This window comes from Callorhinus ursinus, unplaced genomic scaffold (assembly GCF_003265705.2).
Source record: "Callorhinus ursinus isolate GAN/ISIS: 27379988/994484 unplaced genomic scaffold, GSC_fseal_2.0 scaffold637, whole genome shotgun sequence".
Lineage (NCBI taxonomy): Eukaryota > Metazoa > Chordata > Mammalia > Carnivora > Otariidae > Callorhinus > Callorhinus ursinus.
Window position 1 is genome coordinate 1 of NW_027397692.1, and position 15,079 is coordinate 15,079.

Consider the following 15,079-nt stretch of genomic DNA (forward strand, 5'->3'; position numbering starts at 1 on the left):
ACAAGGACTGAGCTGGGGAGAATGCAGGACCTTGTGGACAGTGAAGGATGGGGCAGGGGACGAGTCCTGGGGCCACTGCTCATGTCTACAAAGGGCTGAAATCCCTGAATGCCCACGGGGTTCCTCATTACAGTAACCACCCCCTTCACACTCGGGCATCCTGCTGGTGGGCCCCTCTTCCCGGGCCTCCTTCACGCCCATCTGACTCCAGCCGGGGCTGCAGCCAGGCATAGGCTGGACCTCTGTCCCGGATCCCGCCAGGAAGTCATGGCTGTAGGAGGAGAGGAGAAGGGGAAGGGGCAGACGGATCTTCTCCTTGTCCTCAGTCGGCCTCCACTGATGCCTCCATGTCCACTGGCCCAGCCCTGCACTTAGCTGGACCCTGAGAGGGATTCTGCATTCCAGGCCAGCTGGGTGGGCGGTATTCAATGACCTGTGCATCCCCAGATGTCCTACCCACTTGGCCTTGCACCCTAAGGCCTGCCGCCCAGGGTGGGTGTGGTTGTGGGGCCCAGCGGACTATGGGGCCACAGAGCATTCGGCTGTGGTGAGGGAATGTAGGCGACCAGTAAGGTGCAGAGCCATGTGTCTCGTGTACATCTGCTGCAGGGCTGGTTCACCGTACAGGTGCTCTGTGCAGGTCCCCATTGCACACCTGGCCATGACACAGCTGGTTGGCCCTCCCGATGGGGAAGCCTGTATGCCTGGTGCACCTGTCCCCCACCTACCACTGGAGGAGCGGCCACGTTCAAGCGTTTCCATGTCCAACCCTCAGGGACAGTGGGGAACTTGGGTCAAAAGAGGCAGGGACGGGCTCGGGACAACTGAGGGGAGCAGAGCCCAAGGACCAGGGCTGCTCTCCAATCCTAGTCCAGCCCCAATCCTCCCATGAGGTTCGCTTTGGGGGTGAGAGCCCCTCAGATCCTCGGGCATAGCTACCCACCCCGTCCCTGGTGGGGACATGAACTTCAGCATCCCCATGCACGTAGAGGCATGTGCACCTGCACACCCACACATACCACTCTGACTGCCCAGCTGGGGGTCAGAAGGGGAGGACGCCCTGGGATCGAGGTGGGGGATAAGGGGGAAAGAAGAAAGAGGTTGGAGACAGCTGGGCCATGGGGCAGGGCATCAGGACTCCTGGCAAGGACCCAGATCCAGAGCATGGGGAGGGGAGACAGGCCAGGCTGATGGTCAGGGGTCCCCAAGGGGCCCATAGGGTTGCCAGGGAACTGGGAGAAGACAGGGTCTGGGTTCTGGGGTCCACCACCACCCTGGGCACTTGGGAGTGTGAAGAGATACCCACCACCAAGTCCAGAGGGGCTACAGCCCAAAAAGGCTCAGCTTACTCTGCTGTAACTTGGGCTGCAGAAATACAGTGTCCCAAAGGTCCCACAGGCTTGTAGGAGAGCCTGTTGGCCTTGGTTCTCCATCCCCGACCCACTGTTCTCCCAGTGCTGGGAAAATGCTTTGTGCTCCCTCGATATCCTTCTCAGCAGAGGACAGACTCGGGGCTTAGGGGGCTGAGGACCTGGGTACGCAGAACGTGGCAGAGCACTGGGCCTCCAGTCTGGAGACCAAGTTCAGGGCCCTCCTTGTTGCAGCCTCAGCATCCCCATTTGGAAGAGGACCCAGAATCACTGCTCTGGTCAGGGTGAGGAGGCCTTAGGAAGGAATGGAGCACCAGGACCGGAGAGGGAAACGGGGACAAGGGAGGCTTCTGAGGGTTCTTACATCACCCATGGAACCCACAGATCCTGCTCCTGTGAGAGACACAGACACAGAGACAGAGAATGAAGCAGAGAATGAACACAGGACAGAGGGAACCAAGAGAAGTCACAGACTTTCCTCCACCAGCTTGGAAATGACATCCCGGCATTTTGTGCCATTCCATTCCTGAGAGCGCCGTCACATTGGCCATCCACCCTGGAGGGGAGGGGATTCCACAGGGATGTGTGACCAGGATTCAGGGGTGCCAGGGACCACTGTGGGGACTTCCCAGCACACGGGCACAGACAAGGCCCTGGGACCGGAGCCTAACCCTAATGGGAGCACCTGGAAGTCTGCGTCACCAGGGGACAAGGTCAGAATCAGTTCATTACTACCTTCCCACGGGGGCTGGGACACAGACAGGAGGGGAGTGGCTTTGCCTGGACCCCAGAGCAGACCCAAGCCCCTCTGAGCTGTATTCCATGCCAAGCCCAGCTCCTGGCTCATCCTTGCATTGCCCAGTGTGCACCAGCCTCCTGTGATAGCAGGTACGGAACATGTGTAGAGGTCCTAGCCCTGATGACGTCCCTAGAAGTAGAAGCAAGAATACCCCGATGTGCAGATGGGGAGCCTGGGGAGGCCCTGAGTGGCATGGGGTCTGTCCAGGTCATAGCCCTGGGCAGGCGCAGCAGTCCGGGCTGAACCCAGCTCTTGTTCTCACAGCAGGGACACCGGCTGCACCCAGGACTCCCCAGGGTCTGTGGGTGGGCTGTGTGGGTGTCACTGTATGGATGGGGCATGGGGGGAGGGTGAGCATTGAGCAGTGGGGAAGGGGGCCCTCAGGGGTGGCTCTTGTGTGAGGAGGAAGTTGGGTAAGGGGACCCAAGGCAGTGGTGACCTTACTTCCCTGACAACAGATCCCAACAGAATTTGGAACCCCGGTAACCAGGCACCCACATTCCAAGACAGCCCCCCTGCCCAGCTCATTTCATTGGAGATCCTCAAACCAAGATGTCCGCATGTTGCCTGCCGGGGTCCGGAGCCTGCAGGCGGAAGAAAGCGTGCCCTGCGGACGCTGTTCCCCGATGGGAATTTCATGTCAGGGCTCCCCACCGCCTCTGGCCACTTGGCCGGAAGGACAGAAAGGTGACACCAGGAGGCCCAGAGCCAGCCACCCTGCCCCACTCACTCTGATGACCTTTGTAGCGCCAGGTGTCCTCCCTGTGTGTGTGTCTGTGTGTGTGCACGTGTGTGAGTGTGTGCGTGTGTGTATCTGTGTGCGTGTCCGTGTCTGTGAGTGTGTGTGTGCATATGTGGACAGGGGTGTGTGTGGATGGGGGTGTGTGTCTGTGTGTAAAGAGGGGTCATGCAGGGTGGGGCCACCCCGCGCAGGAACAGGCTGATGAGGGTTCAGATACCCAGTGGCCAGGTCATGTTCAAGGTCAAGGCTGGCTGGGTAGGATGGGGTGCGCGGGCGCTGCCCCTTCTGCCCAAGGTTTATCCCGATAGCTCTGCAGGGATGGGTCACTGCATCCCGGGTGCAGGGCTGTGCACACACAGGTCTGTGTCTGATCTGGGAGCAGCAGGGGGACTGGGCAGGAGGACATTGCGGATGGCCGGGCAGGGCTGTGATGACTCGGGGCCGGCTACTTGTCCCTGTCTTTGCAGAAGGCCACGGAGGATATGGAGAGGCAGCTGGCGGTCAGGCCCTCCTCCCTGACAGAGGGGTTGACCCCACAGGCATCCTGAGGAATGGGTGCTGGGAATTGCCGGGCAAGAGCTCCGACACCACGCAAACCACTGTCCCAGGTGGTCGTCCACCGGACAGTGGTCCAGGACCCGGAGCCCACGGAGGCCGAGGCCGAAGTTGAGAAGCCTGGGGGGCTGGGTGTTTGTGGTGTGTGGGGACAGGTCGGGGCCGGCCCCAAACGGAGGAGCCCCCAGAGGCTGGTGTGGGGCCAGGAGCAACGACTGAGCACAGAGCACACAGCGGTGGACTGCAGTTGGGGAGACGTCCCCGTGAGGGTTCCTTCCCAGGTTTGGATTCTCTGGGAGGCCCTGGGCTGGGCTCTGTCTCTGCAAAGGCCCATGGAGAGTAAGCACCGGGGTGAGTTTTCTCACTTCACAGCTGCTCCACCACCTGAGGAGCTAGAGCCGGATCTGGAGGGAGGGCTGGTGCCTGCAGTGAGTTCAGGAGGAGACCCGGAGCCGGCAGTGACCCGGCACCTGCCCACGGAGAGCCTGGCACTGTCCAGGAAGAACTGGCACCTGCTCCTGCCCCAGCCCCTGCCCCTGCCCCTGCTACAGTTCCTGCCACTCCCCCTTCCCCCACACCAGCCCCTGCCCCTGCCTCGGACCCAGATCCTGACCCGGCTCCTGCGCCTTCCCTTACCCCAGCCTCTGCCCCTGCCCCAGCCCCTGCCCCTGCCTGCGCTCTTGTTCCTGCCCCTGCCCCTGCCCCTGCTGTTACCTCTGTCCCTGACCCTGTCCCTGACCCTGTCCCTGCCCCTATCCTGAGCCCTGCCCCTACTCCTGCTCCTGCAGGACTCCCACAGCCACATCCAGAGCCCACAGCCCTGCAGGGAGAGCACCTTGTACAATTACCCTTAGTTCCATCGCCAGAACCCGAGACCCCGCCCGATTGTTTCATCCCCTCTCCCTGTGTTCTTTCTCTCTGGTACATATTAACTGTTATTTTATCCTTCCATGTCCTATATACTGTTTATTATTTGTTTTAAATAAAATTACTTGTTTTCAATTGAACACGTCTTGACTATTAAGTACATGCCCAACGCTGTGCCAACACACCCCAGAATATTGCTGCAGAATATCTCATTTCCCAAAGGAGTCCCCGAACCAGAAGCCCTCCCTGCCCTTTTCTTCCCCAGCCCACACCCCGGCGACACCTAAGCTGCTTTCTCTCTCTGTTCCTTTACTTATTCCTGATATTTCTGTAAGTGGAATCAAACAATAGGGGTCTTTGTGTCTGTCCCCCTATTTTCAAAGGGGACTCGTTTTCTTCTGTGTTTATTTGTCATAAAATTTCCCTTATTTGATATTGAAATCCCCGATGGATTACACATCAGATGTAATCATAGAGACCACTTTAAGTATTATGGGCACAATCTCGGGGCCAAGACCCCTGGTCCTGCTAGGGCACCACAGCCTGACCCCAGACAGGACAGGGCTGGTTCCTCCTGTGACCCACACAGAAACCAGGGAAATGAAGAAAGCTGGAAGACACACCACGAAGGGCAAAAGCATTACTCACAACCCAAGGCCAGAGAAAGGTTTCACCTGACTCTAGTCCAAACCACGCTCCCAGTCACTGGGTTCCTCAGGGTCGGAGACCAAACACATGCAAGTCCAAGGCATAAGGATAGGCACGCAGGGACTATGTGTCAGAGATGCGGGAGCTCCTGGGGAAGGACTCCGGCATAGGAAACCCTATGGAGGCAGCGCTGGTCACCCTTAGACTGGCAGGTGTCTGGTCTGGGGACCAGCAGCCTTGGGGAGAACGTGAGGAAGTAGAGGTCCCCTGGAGAGAACGGTGACAGGCACCCCTATCTGGGAGAAGAGTGAGCAGCATCCATCCCAGGCCACAGGTGCACCCATCCTCAGCCTCGGACTCAGCCCCGGAAACTCTGGCTCGGTTTTTCACACGTGTATTGTCAGGAGTGTTCATCACAGCGGTGCTGGAGAGAGCAGGGAATGGACCAACACTAATGCCCGAGGAGATGGATGGGATCCACGGTCCCAGTTCTCATGATAGAATGCCCTGCAGCTACTGTCCCATTGTCATCTGGGGCACAGGATCCGGGAAACCCCTCCTGAGACCTACCCCTCCTGCCACCTGCCCCTGGGAACATTGAGAATTGTTTGAGAAGGAGGGGGAGAGGATCCAGGATGACAGCGGGTTAAAGGAGAAGGAAGGTCAGCACTGGGAGGACAGATGGACGTGCCCTGAGCCACCATCCAGGGCCCAGGCTGTGATGCCCTCGGACCTCACCCCAAATAAGGACTCCTGATTTATGGACCCAGCTTCTGTGATATTACTCCTTCCCTCATTCATTCTCTCCCTCATTCATTCCCCCTCCAACCCTCCCATCCCTCCCTCCCTCCCTCCTTCTCTCTCCCTCCCTCCCTCCCCCCTCCCTCATTCAGCAGAGGATCTGGGGTCCCTGCCTTGTACTGAGCACTGGGGCTTCATCAGTGAGTAGCCCCCAACCCACATGGTCACGTCCACTGTGGGAGGTGATGGGGGCAGTCCTCAGGGCTAGCACTGGTGATGAGCACCAGGAATCTGCTCCTGAGAACAGAGGCCAGTTGCACAAAGAATGGAGAGACCCATGCTTAGCACTTCCTCTAGAAAAATCTAGTCCTGAAAAGTAAGTATATCCTAGACTTCATGCAATGTGATTTCTAATGGCAGGTACCTACTGATTCCTAGAACCAACAAAGAGTAAATCATCCAGTGTCGACTGCGGTGTTGTGACCCAACTTTTCTGACCAAATGACAGCATTTCAGCCAACATCTCAGGCCTCTGAGTTTTCCCAAGCGTCTCTGCGATTCTCTGATCCTTCCATCACCCTCCTTGGGAAGCTCTGTTCTGTCATCTTCCTTGTCTCCTGTCTCTTCTGGGACCCTCCCATGGCCTCCCTGCCAGGGTAACCCCCACCAGGACTCCCTGTGCTCCCTGGCCTGATGCCCACATCCCACGCTGGGTCCCATGAGCCCGGTGCTTTTTGCAAGGACTGTGTGCTCCTTCTGGGGTCACTTGCCATCTCCCTTGCAGTGGCCTGCTTCTTCCTGCACTGGGTCTCCTCTAAGCAGTCTGTGAGGCCGGATTATTCCCATGTCACGGGCATGGAAGCAAGACTCCAGAATGTCCAGAAAACCTGCTCCCAGTCCCAGCATGTGGAGTCTGGGTCAAGGATGGTCAGTGAGCAGAGGAAGACTTGGGCCCAGGGAGACTGAGGGAGGACATGTCACAGTGTGCCTGCAGGAGGAGAGTGAGCACTGTGGGGACTTGACGCTCAGGCCTGCTGAGAGACCACATCTCACCCAGAGCAGCTCTGTCCCCAGGGATGGAGGTTGTCAGGGTAGCCACCCTCCAAATCTGTAGGCTGACAGTGACTGGCAGGAGAGGAGGTGCACCTGATGCAGGAGAGAGCCCTCAGGCAGAGAAGAGGGCGCAGGTCCTCCCCCAGCAGCTGGAGGAACTTGGGGTAGCCACCCTCCCAGGCTGCAGGATGGCAGTGGCTGGCAGGGGAGGAGGCACCTGATGCAGGAGAGAGCCCTCAGGCAGAGAGGAGGGGACAGGCCCTCCCCAAGCAGCAGGTGCACTGGGGCAGGCTGAGGGGGCATCCGTGGAGAGCAGTGCCTGCAGCTTGGGTCTCCACACAGACACCCTCCTCAGGCTCAGCACAAGCTTGTCTGGATGGCCTTCATCCCCCAGATAAAAAGTCTGGCCCAGGACCCTCCTCAAGCCCCAACTCCCAATCCTTTGTGCTCAGCTCAAGTAAAAAGAAATGGCCAATAGTTTAGGTGGTGTTGCGTGCACAGGGACATTTGCTTTTGTGGCCCATGCTATAACGTTGCTGGCATTTTAAAGATCTCAGGGCTTTGATTCAAAATGGTAGGATCCCAGGGACCCAGGTCGGCTTTCTGGAAATCTCCCTCTGGGCATTGCAGCCCTCCCATCCCACCAGTTCTGCTCAGAATTCCTCCAGGTCACAGACCCACAGTCTTGGGTCCTCAGATGGCCTGGACGATGCACCTTCAAAAAGCAATCCCGGTGGGGCAGCAAGACACACTGTGGATTCCAGCAAATATGCCTCCCAGAAACTGAGGGTACTGCTGGAAGAGCTGTCTGAAAACAGCCATGTCAGGGTTCCAGGAAGATACGAGAGGCACAGGAGTAACTGAGGAGCATCTGAAGGTCAGGTAGGGGCAGTCAGAGCTTCCAGACCCTTCTTCCCTAAAGCTCCTCATTCATCAACCTTTCTCCCGGTGATTCTGCTTGGTTTCTATTTGCCCCAACTGTTATCCATTGCCTTAGGCAGAGAGACTCACGTATGCCTTTAAATGTTTTGGACATTGAATATCCTCCAGTAGCCACTTCACTACTGGGAAAGTTGGTAGCAAGCAGGAATTCCCAGAGGGCTCCAAGGGTTTGGACTTGGTGTTTCCCTCTCCTGAGATGGGGTCACCTGCGGGAGGTGCAGGTGGTCAGCTGGGGGAGGGGGGCAGGCACCTGACGTGGACAGATGGGGTATAGGTGAGGCCCGAGTCCCCCGGGGTATGTGCCTGGAATCCGGCCTGAACAGGTCTTCAAAGCTGCAGACTGGCTGGGACCATCTTCAGGCTGAGGAGGAAGGTGAGGGGAGCAGAGGGGACTGAGGAGGTTCGGCTCAGACAGGAGACGGCCGAGACACTCTTTTGGGGGGAAAGTGGGTCAGGTTCAGGCTCACAGGGACAGACCTTGAGGCCATTATGCCATGGGAAATAAGCCAGTCCCTAAGGGACCGACACTGGAAGACCCCACTTGTGAGGGACGGAGAGCACTCCAATTCACAGATGTGGAAAGAGCTGCTGGGTGCCAGGGCTGGGGAAGGGGAATGGGGGCTTAGGGTCTCCTGGTTAAAGGTTCAGTTTGGGATGATGAAAACATTGTGGCGATGGATGGAGGTAGCTGGTGCAGAACAGGGAATATACTTATTGCCACTGAAACGCGTTTCATGGTATCAGCTGTATGTCCATTATACCACAATACAAAGGAAGTGAGTCAGGACGTTGGGGCCATCACGAATCCCTGGAGGGCCCAGGAGCAGGGAGCCTGTATCTTAGTTCTCGCTCTCATGCTCTGCCCCTTGTTGGGTGACTGAGCTCAGTAAGTGCTTGCTAAGACAAAGTGCACGCAGATGGTCCAGAGAAAGTGCACAAATGCAAACCCACTGGTGGGCACTGAGGAATCCCAAGGGGACGTGTATCCAGACAGAGCGAATCCAGACAGAGCGAGTGCCCACATTTCACAAACACCAGCACAGAAATAGCCATTTATTTTTTTTAAAGATTTTATTTACTTATTTGAGAGAGAGGAAATGAGAGACAGAGAGCACGAGAGGGAAGAGGGTCAGAGGGAGAACTTGAACCTGGGACTCCAGGATTATGACCTGAGCCGAAGGCTGTCACTTAACCAACTGAGCCCCCCAGGTGCCCAGAAATAGCCATTTAAAACAAAGGCAGGAACCTTATATAGCCCAGAGTACTCCACGCTCCTGGAGGCCGAGCTAGTGGTCACGGCCAAGGCCTCTGTTGGTGAGGGCACTGGGGGTTCTGAGAGGTGGCTCGGCGCACCCTGACCCTGAAGCCCCATGGCCGCGGTGCGGTGTAAGGACTGGGAGGGAAGACACGGCCAGCGCCTGTTCTGGCTCCATGGCTGCTACAGGGCTGCTCCCAGCCCCAAAAGGCAATATCTGTTTATAACCAGAGAGAAAACATTTTCCCTCAATTGTTCTTTTTAAAGATGGTTGCTCAGCATTGACACAGATAAACATCTGACATAAAACTGGAGCCGTTCACAGCTGCAAATGAACCCAAAATGATCAAAATGTAGTGACCACAAAGAGAGGAACTTGTGCCCCCAGGCAGGCCTCCTGTGCACAGGGGTGGCTGGGGCATTGGCGTGCCCATGCAAGCAGTGCTGGGCTCCACAGTTTCCCTCAAGGGGACAGAAGTAGGAATCTGCTCTGACAGCTCTGCTCAAGGCAGCACCCCCTGATGGAGACGGGGGCAGCCGCTCGTGACTTCCAGATGTCCTGGTGATTCTTGGGCACAGCCAGGGATCTCAGCTTCTTCATGACCCAGGGAATGATGGGGGGCCAGCCCAGCAGCCTCGGGTCCCGCAGATCCTCCAGGGGACAGCCCAGCAGCTGTGGGTCCTGGCCTCTGGGGGCAGCCCCTCATGAGTTCTGTGTGTCCTGGTGATTCTTGGGGATGGCCTGAATCTCAGCTTCTCATGACAGGGCCAGGCCAACAGCCACAGGTCCCACAGCTCCTTCAGGGGACAGCCCAATACCGTGGGTCCCACAGCTCCTCTGGGGACAGCGCCTCATGAGTTCTGGGGGTCCTGGTGATTCTTGGGCACAGCCATGGATCTCGGCTTCTTCATGACCCAGGGAATGATGGGGTCCAGCCCAGCAGCCATGGGTCCCACAGGTCCCCAGGGGACAGCACCTTTGTGGGCCTGTGCAAGTGCTGTGCGCTCCCTCTAGGGTCACTTGGCATCTCCCTTGCAGCGGCCTGCGTCTTCCCGTGCTGGGTCTCCTCTGAGCAGTCTGTGAGGCTGCACTGTGCCCATATCATGGGCACAGAGGTGAGAGTCCAGAAGGTCCAGATGACCTGCTCCCAGTCTCAGCATATGGAGCCTGGGCAGGGAGTGGTCCCTGAGCTGAGGAGGACTTGGGCCCAGGGAGTGTGGGGGAGGATGTGGCACAGTGATCCCACAGGAAGAAAGTGAGCAATGTTTGGGTCTGGTGCTCAGACCTGCTGGGAAACCACATCGCACTGGCTCTGTCCCCAGGGCTGGTGGTTGTTAGGGTTTACACCCTCCAGGCTGCAGGCTGGCAGGGACTGGCAGGAGAGAAGGCACCTGGTACAGAACAGAGCTCTCAGGCAAAGAGGAGGGGGCAGGTGTTCTCTCAGCAGCTGGAGGAACTCTGGGTAGCCACCCTCCCAGGCTACAGGCTGGCAGGGGCTGGCAGGGGAGGAGGCACCTGGTGCAGGAGAGAGCCCTCAGGCAGGGAGGAGGGGGCAGGTGCTCCCTCAGTAGCAGGGGCACTTGGGCAGGCTGAGGGGGCATCAGTGGACAGCAGTGCCTGCAACTGGGGTCTCCACACAGACCCTCACCTGAGGCTCAGAACAAGCTTCTCTGATGGCCTTTGTTCCCCAAATAAAATGTCTGGCCCAGGATCCCCCCCTCAAGCCCCAACTCCCAATCATTTACACTCAGCTCAAGTGACAAGAAATGGCCAATAGTTTAGGTGGTGTTGGGTGCACAGGGACATTTGTTTTTGTGGCACATGCTGTACTGTTGCTGGCATTTTAGAGATCTCAGGGCTTTGATTCGAAAATGGTAGGATGCCGGGGACCCCAGTTGGCTTTCTGGAAACCTGCCTCTGGGCTTTGCAGGCCTCCCATCCCACCAGCGCTGCTCAGAATCCCTCCAGGCCACAGACCCACAGTCTTGGCTCCTCAGATGGCCCAGATGATGTGCCTTCAAAAAGTGATCCTGGTGGGGCTGCAGGACACACTGCAGATTCCACCAAATCCCCCTCCCAGAAAGTGAGGGTACCACTGGGCCAACTGTCCGAAAACTGACAGGCCAGGGTTCCAAGAAGACACCGGAGGCACAGGAGGAACTGAGGAGCATCTGAAGCCCAGGTAGGGACAGTGAGAATCTCCAGTTTTGCCTAGGGGCAGCTCCCGCCTCCCTAAGCCCTCAGTGGGATGGCTTTACTGGGCGATTGGGGGGGACCATGCCTGGAGGACCCATGGCTCCACTGTTAGAGGTCGCCGACTTCATCAGTGCACAGGAGGGGAAACCTGGCCACACCCGGAATATTTCTAGAAACAGTAGCTATCTCAGTGGTAGCTGACCTGGGAGGTCAACCTTCCAGCTGCCTGAGGTGGGATCGAGCCACAGACCAGCACACTAGCCAGAAGTGGAAGAAGGAAAACAAGTTCTTCATTTCAGAGTTTCTAAGTCACCGGATTGTTCCTACGGTCAGTATACTTTGCATCCTGGGAAATCTCTGCCTGTCTAAGGTCATGAAAATATTCTCCTCATGTTCTCTGCTGGAGAATTCTTGAAAAATCTATGGTTTATAGGTAAAAATCATACGGAAGTGACTTTGGTTGGCACAGCCATGCTGGGAAAAGGATGGATTTTCCCCAAAATACTAAAAATAGAACTCCTGTATGATCCCACTATCAGTTAGACCTTTTCAGGAAATGTAAGTCAGTTTCTCGAAGTAAGATCTGCACTCTCCTAACCAATCTCCCTGAGGAGGGGCGGACACCCTTAGCAACCCTCCCCTTGAGGCAGGTACCTCCCTGGACAAGGGGCTACACCAGGGCTGGGAGGTCTCCACAGCAGCACACCCAATATCCTGGATACTAGGAGACAGAGTACAGCACCAGGCCAGTGAGGGTCAGGACACACTAACACAAATATGGCACCTTGGCAAATTAAATATAGAAGCTAAAAGAACTTTTGCATAGAGCAGAAGCAAGAAGGTCTCTGTGACCCCCAGCCATCAGCCCTTCTTCCCTTAAGCAGGTCAGAATACTCCCATGTGGAACTTTATCTCCCCGGACCACAGGGATGACGTGCTTATCACCAGAGTCAAGGAATTTAGGACAACGGGGTCTATACGAACACACCTGTTTAAACGAACCATTATCTTCCTAGTTACCTTCTTTACCGTTTACGAGCCCTAGTCCAAACCCCTGTGTCTGTCAATTCTTCACACACTTACTGCTTCTTTGTCTAAAAGGTAGAAGAGCTGTCTACTCCAGTCACCTCTGCTGGTCGTCATGGTCTTGTGAGGCTCCCACCAAAACAATCAATACATTTTGCTTGCTTTTCTCCTGTCCATCTGTCTTTGTCAATTTCCAGACTCAGCCAGGGACCTTAAGAGGGTTGCGGAAAACTTTTTCCTCTCTTGCAACCCTGTGGGGCGGAGGGTGGGGAGTCAGAAAAACCCATCCCATCTTCCTGGCTTTGGTGAAAACGGACCTCTACTGGGAAGCAGCACAGGACAGTGAGCAATGCACTGCTGGAGAAGCCAGAGAGAGGCACATGGAATATGTAGGAGCTACTTGGCCCCCAGCCAGGGGACTTGGACCCAGTGACAAGTCCAGGGTGTGATTATGACTATTATAATGGAAGCATCCTGAACATCAGACCTTCCCCACGGCAGGCTTCATGATTGCTGCTCATTGTAGTTGCAACTGTTGGTTTAGTGACTTTTCTAAACTAACTTTGTCAAGTCTGTATTCTTTGCTGTGTGTATGGCTACTGAATCCCTGTGCTGTTAACTTAGTGGTCAGCCAGTGGCAGGGCAGAGAAGTCACCCCTGTTTCCAAGCTATGGGCTACAGATTGGAGGTCCACAGAACCTCCTCAGGTTTGAATAATCTGCTCCAGTGGCTCATGGAACTCAGAGAAACATGTTACTTACTAGATGAACAATTCATTGAAAGGACAGAACTCAGGGCCAGGCAGCTGGAAGCAAGGAGCAGGGCAAGGTGTATAGAAGAAGCTCAGAGCTTCCCTGATCTCCGAAAGAGGCCTTTGCCCACCTCCACTCTCACTTTTGTCTATACTTCCTAACCGATGATGCCCTTCCTTTGGGCTCATCTGTTAACTCAAGTGAAAGACCCAGTGGGCACCAAAACGACTCCTCAAGTACTAACCACTGCTGCCGTCCTGGTGATTCTTGGGCACAGCCATGAATCTTAGCTTCTTCATGATGGGGGGCAGCCCAGCAGCTGTGGGTCCCACAGGTCCTCTGGGGGCAGGCCAGCAGCTGTGGGTGTTACAGTTCCTCTGGGGACAGCACCTTAACGGGCTTATGGTCCAGCAGGTACCCGTTCTGGTGGCTTTCGTCGTGCCACACAGCCTCGATCCCTTTGACCAGGTTGACCCCCATTGTCTGGTGAGAGGCCAAGGTCATTTGGTGAACCTCTACCACCGACCCCACAGAAAAGGCCCCTTTGTAGTCAAAGTGGCCCTTGCCGATGGGGAATGTGCGCCTGGGACTGTGGCCAATGCTCGTAGCTGAAGTCCTTGTGGGCTGCCTGGTAGAAACCGGGGTGCAGGGTGCCGAAGTGGGGAGACAGGATCTCCATACTCACATAGTCGTGGAACTTCATGTCCACATCTGTGCACAACAGGTAGTCCACCTCACAGAGGAATTGTGGAGTTAATCTTAGAAAATAGACTCTCAGCCCTAAGGAGTGATTGTCGAAGCAGCTGAAACGTCAGCAGCATTCCTGTTCTCAGGCCACTGAACACAATGGCCCGGTAGGAGTAGGATCCCATGATCCCCAGGGGCAGGGCCTAGGTTAGGAGCCAGGAAAGAATGTAACCCTCCGTGCCCCCCTTCCTGCACCTGGCGTTTGCTAGCACAAACATCCCGCTATTCCCCGATCCCATGACGGCCTCCCTGCGTGCCTGCGTGTATGAGAGAGTGCAGGCCTGCTTCACAGCTTCAGGATACTTGCCATCCCTTTGTCCTCCTTTCCCACGCTTTGAGGCGTCTGCCTTAGCTTTTCTGATAAAAAATGATGTAAAAGTGATGTGCAGAACCCAGCTGCTGCTGCCCTACTTACAGAAGCAGCCCTGCATGGCCGCTCAGATTGGTGTCTGAGAACTTTATTTCAGCGCGTGATGACAGGAAGAGCTGCTTATAGAAGCGGCGGGTCATCACGTGCTCTGCATGGACACGTCCTCCCAGCGCGGGGTGCCGGGAACCTCGAGGACCACCACCGTCTGGCCTTCCCAGAGGGGCACATGGGGCCCAGTGGGCAACTGATTGGTGAAAACGTAGTAGGTGACCCAGTGTCCCACCATGAACTGCTTCTCAACTGTCTGCAGGAACATCTCCAGGAAGACCATGTATCCACAGCGACAGTTGACAGGGCTGGAGGAGGGTCACTGCCAGAGGCTGGCGGCAGGACCCCGAAACTTGGGCCGTGAACGTGTGCACTTTCTTCAAGGGGGCAGGCCCTGGGCTGCTTTAAGCAACAGCTACCCTCCTGGCCTGGCCTGAGCGCGTCTGCTGGTGGGGCCTCCCTACCTTCGGCTCCCAGAGATGGGAGCCCTCAGGACCCCATCTTAGAAAGGGGAGCCTGAGGCTTAGAGGCTAGAAACCCATGCAGCTGATTCTACCCAGTCTGTAGGGCATAGAAACAAGGGCTGTGCCCAAAGCTGCTCAACTCATGGCAGGTGGGGACAGAACCTGCAGGGGGTCAGCCAGGGGATGGGACGTGCAGGGTTTGCCAGGGAGCTCAGCACAGGGGGAGTGTTCCTGGCTCTAGCATGCTGACTGTCGGGCTTCATGGGTCACAGGCTCACCTACCCTAACCCTAACCCTTAACCCTAAACCCAACCGTAACTCTAATCAAACATCATGCTCAATTTTGAGGACTGACAGCTCTACTCTGAAATCAAAAACAAGTCCATCATGCTGGCTTTCACTCATTGCTCAGTATCATACTGAAAGTTCTACCCAGAATGATAAGGCAAGAAATCCACATGTGGAAGAAAACAGTAGAACTAGGTCTATTCAGAGACCAGAGA

At 56.2% G+C, this 15,079-nt stretch overlaps 1 pseudogene; it reads right to left on the bottom strand.

The window, feature by feature from the left end:
* Window positions 1–9,487: 9,487 nt before the first annotated feature.
* Window positions 9,488–14,395, bottom strand: LOC112819206 (histo-blood group ABO system transferase 2-like; annotated as a pseudogene).
* Between the last annotated feature and the right edge of the window lie 684 nt (window positions 14,396–15,079).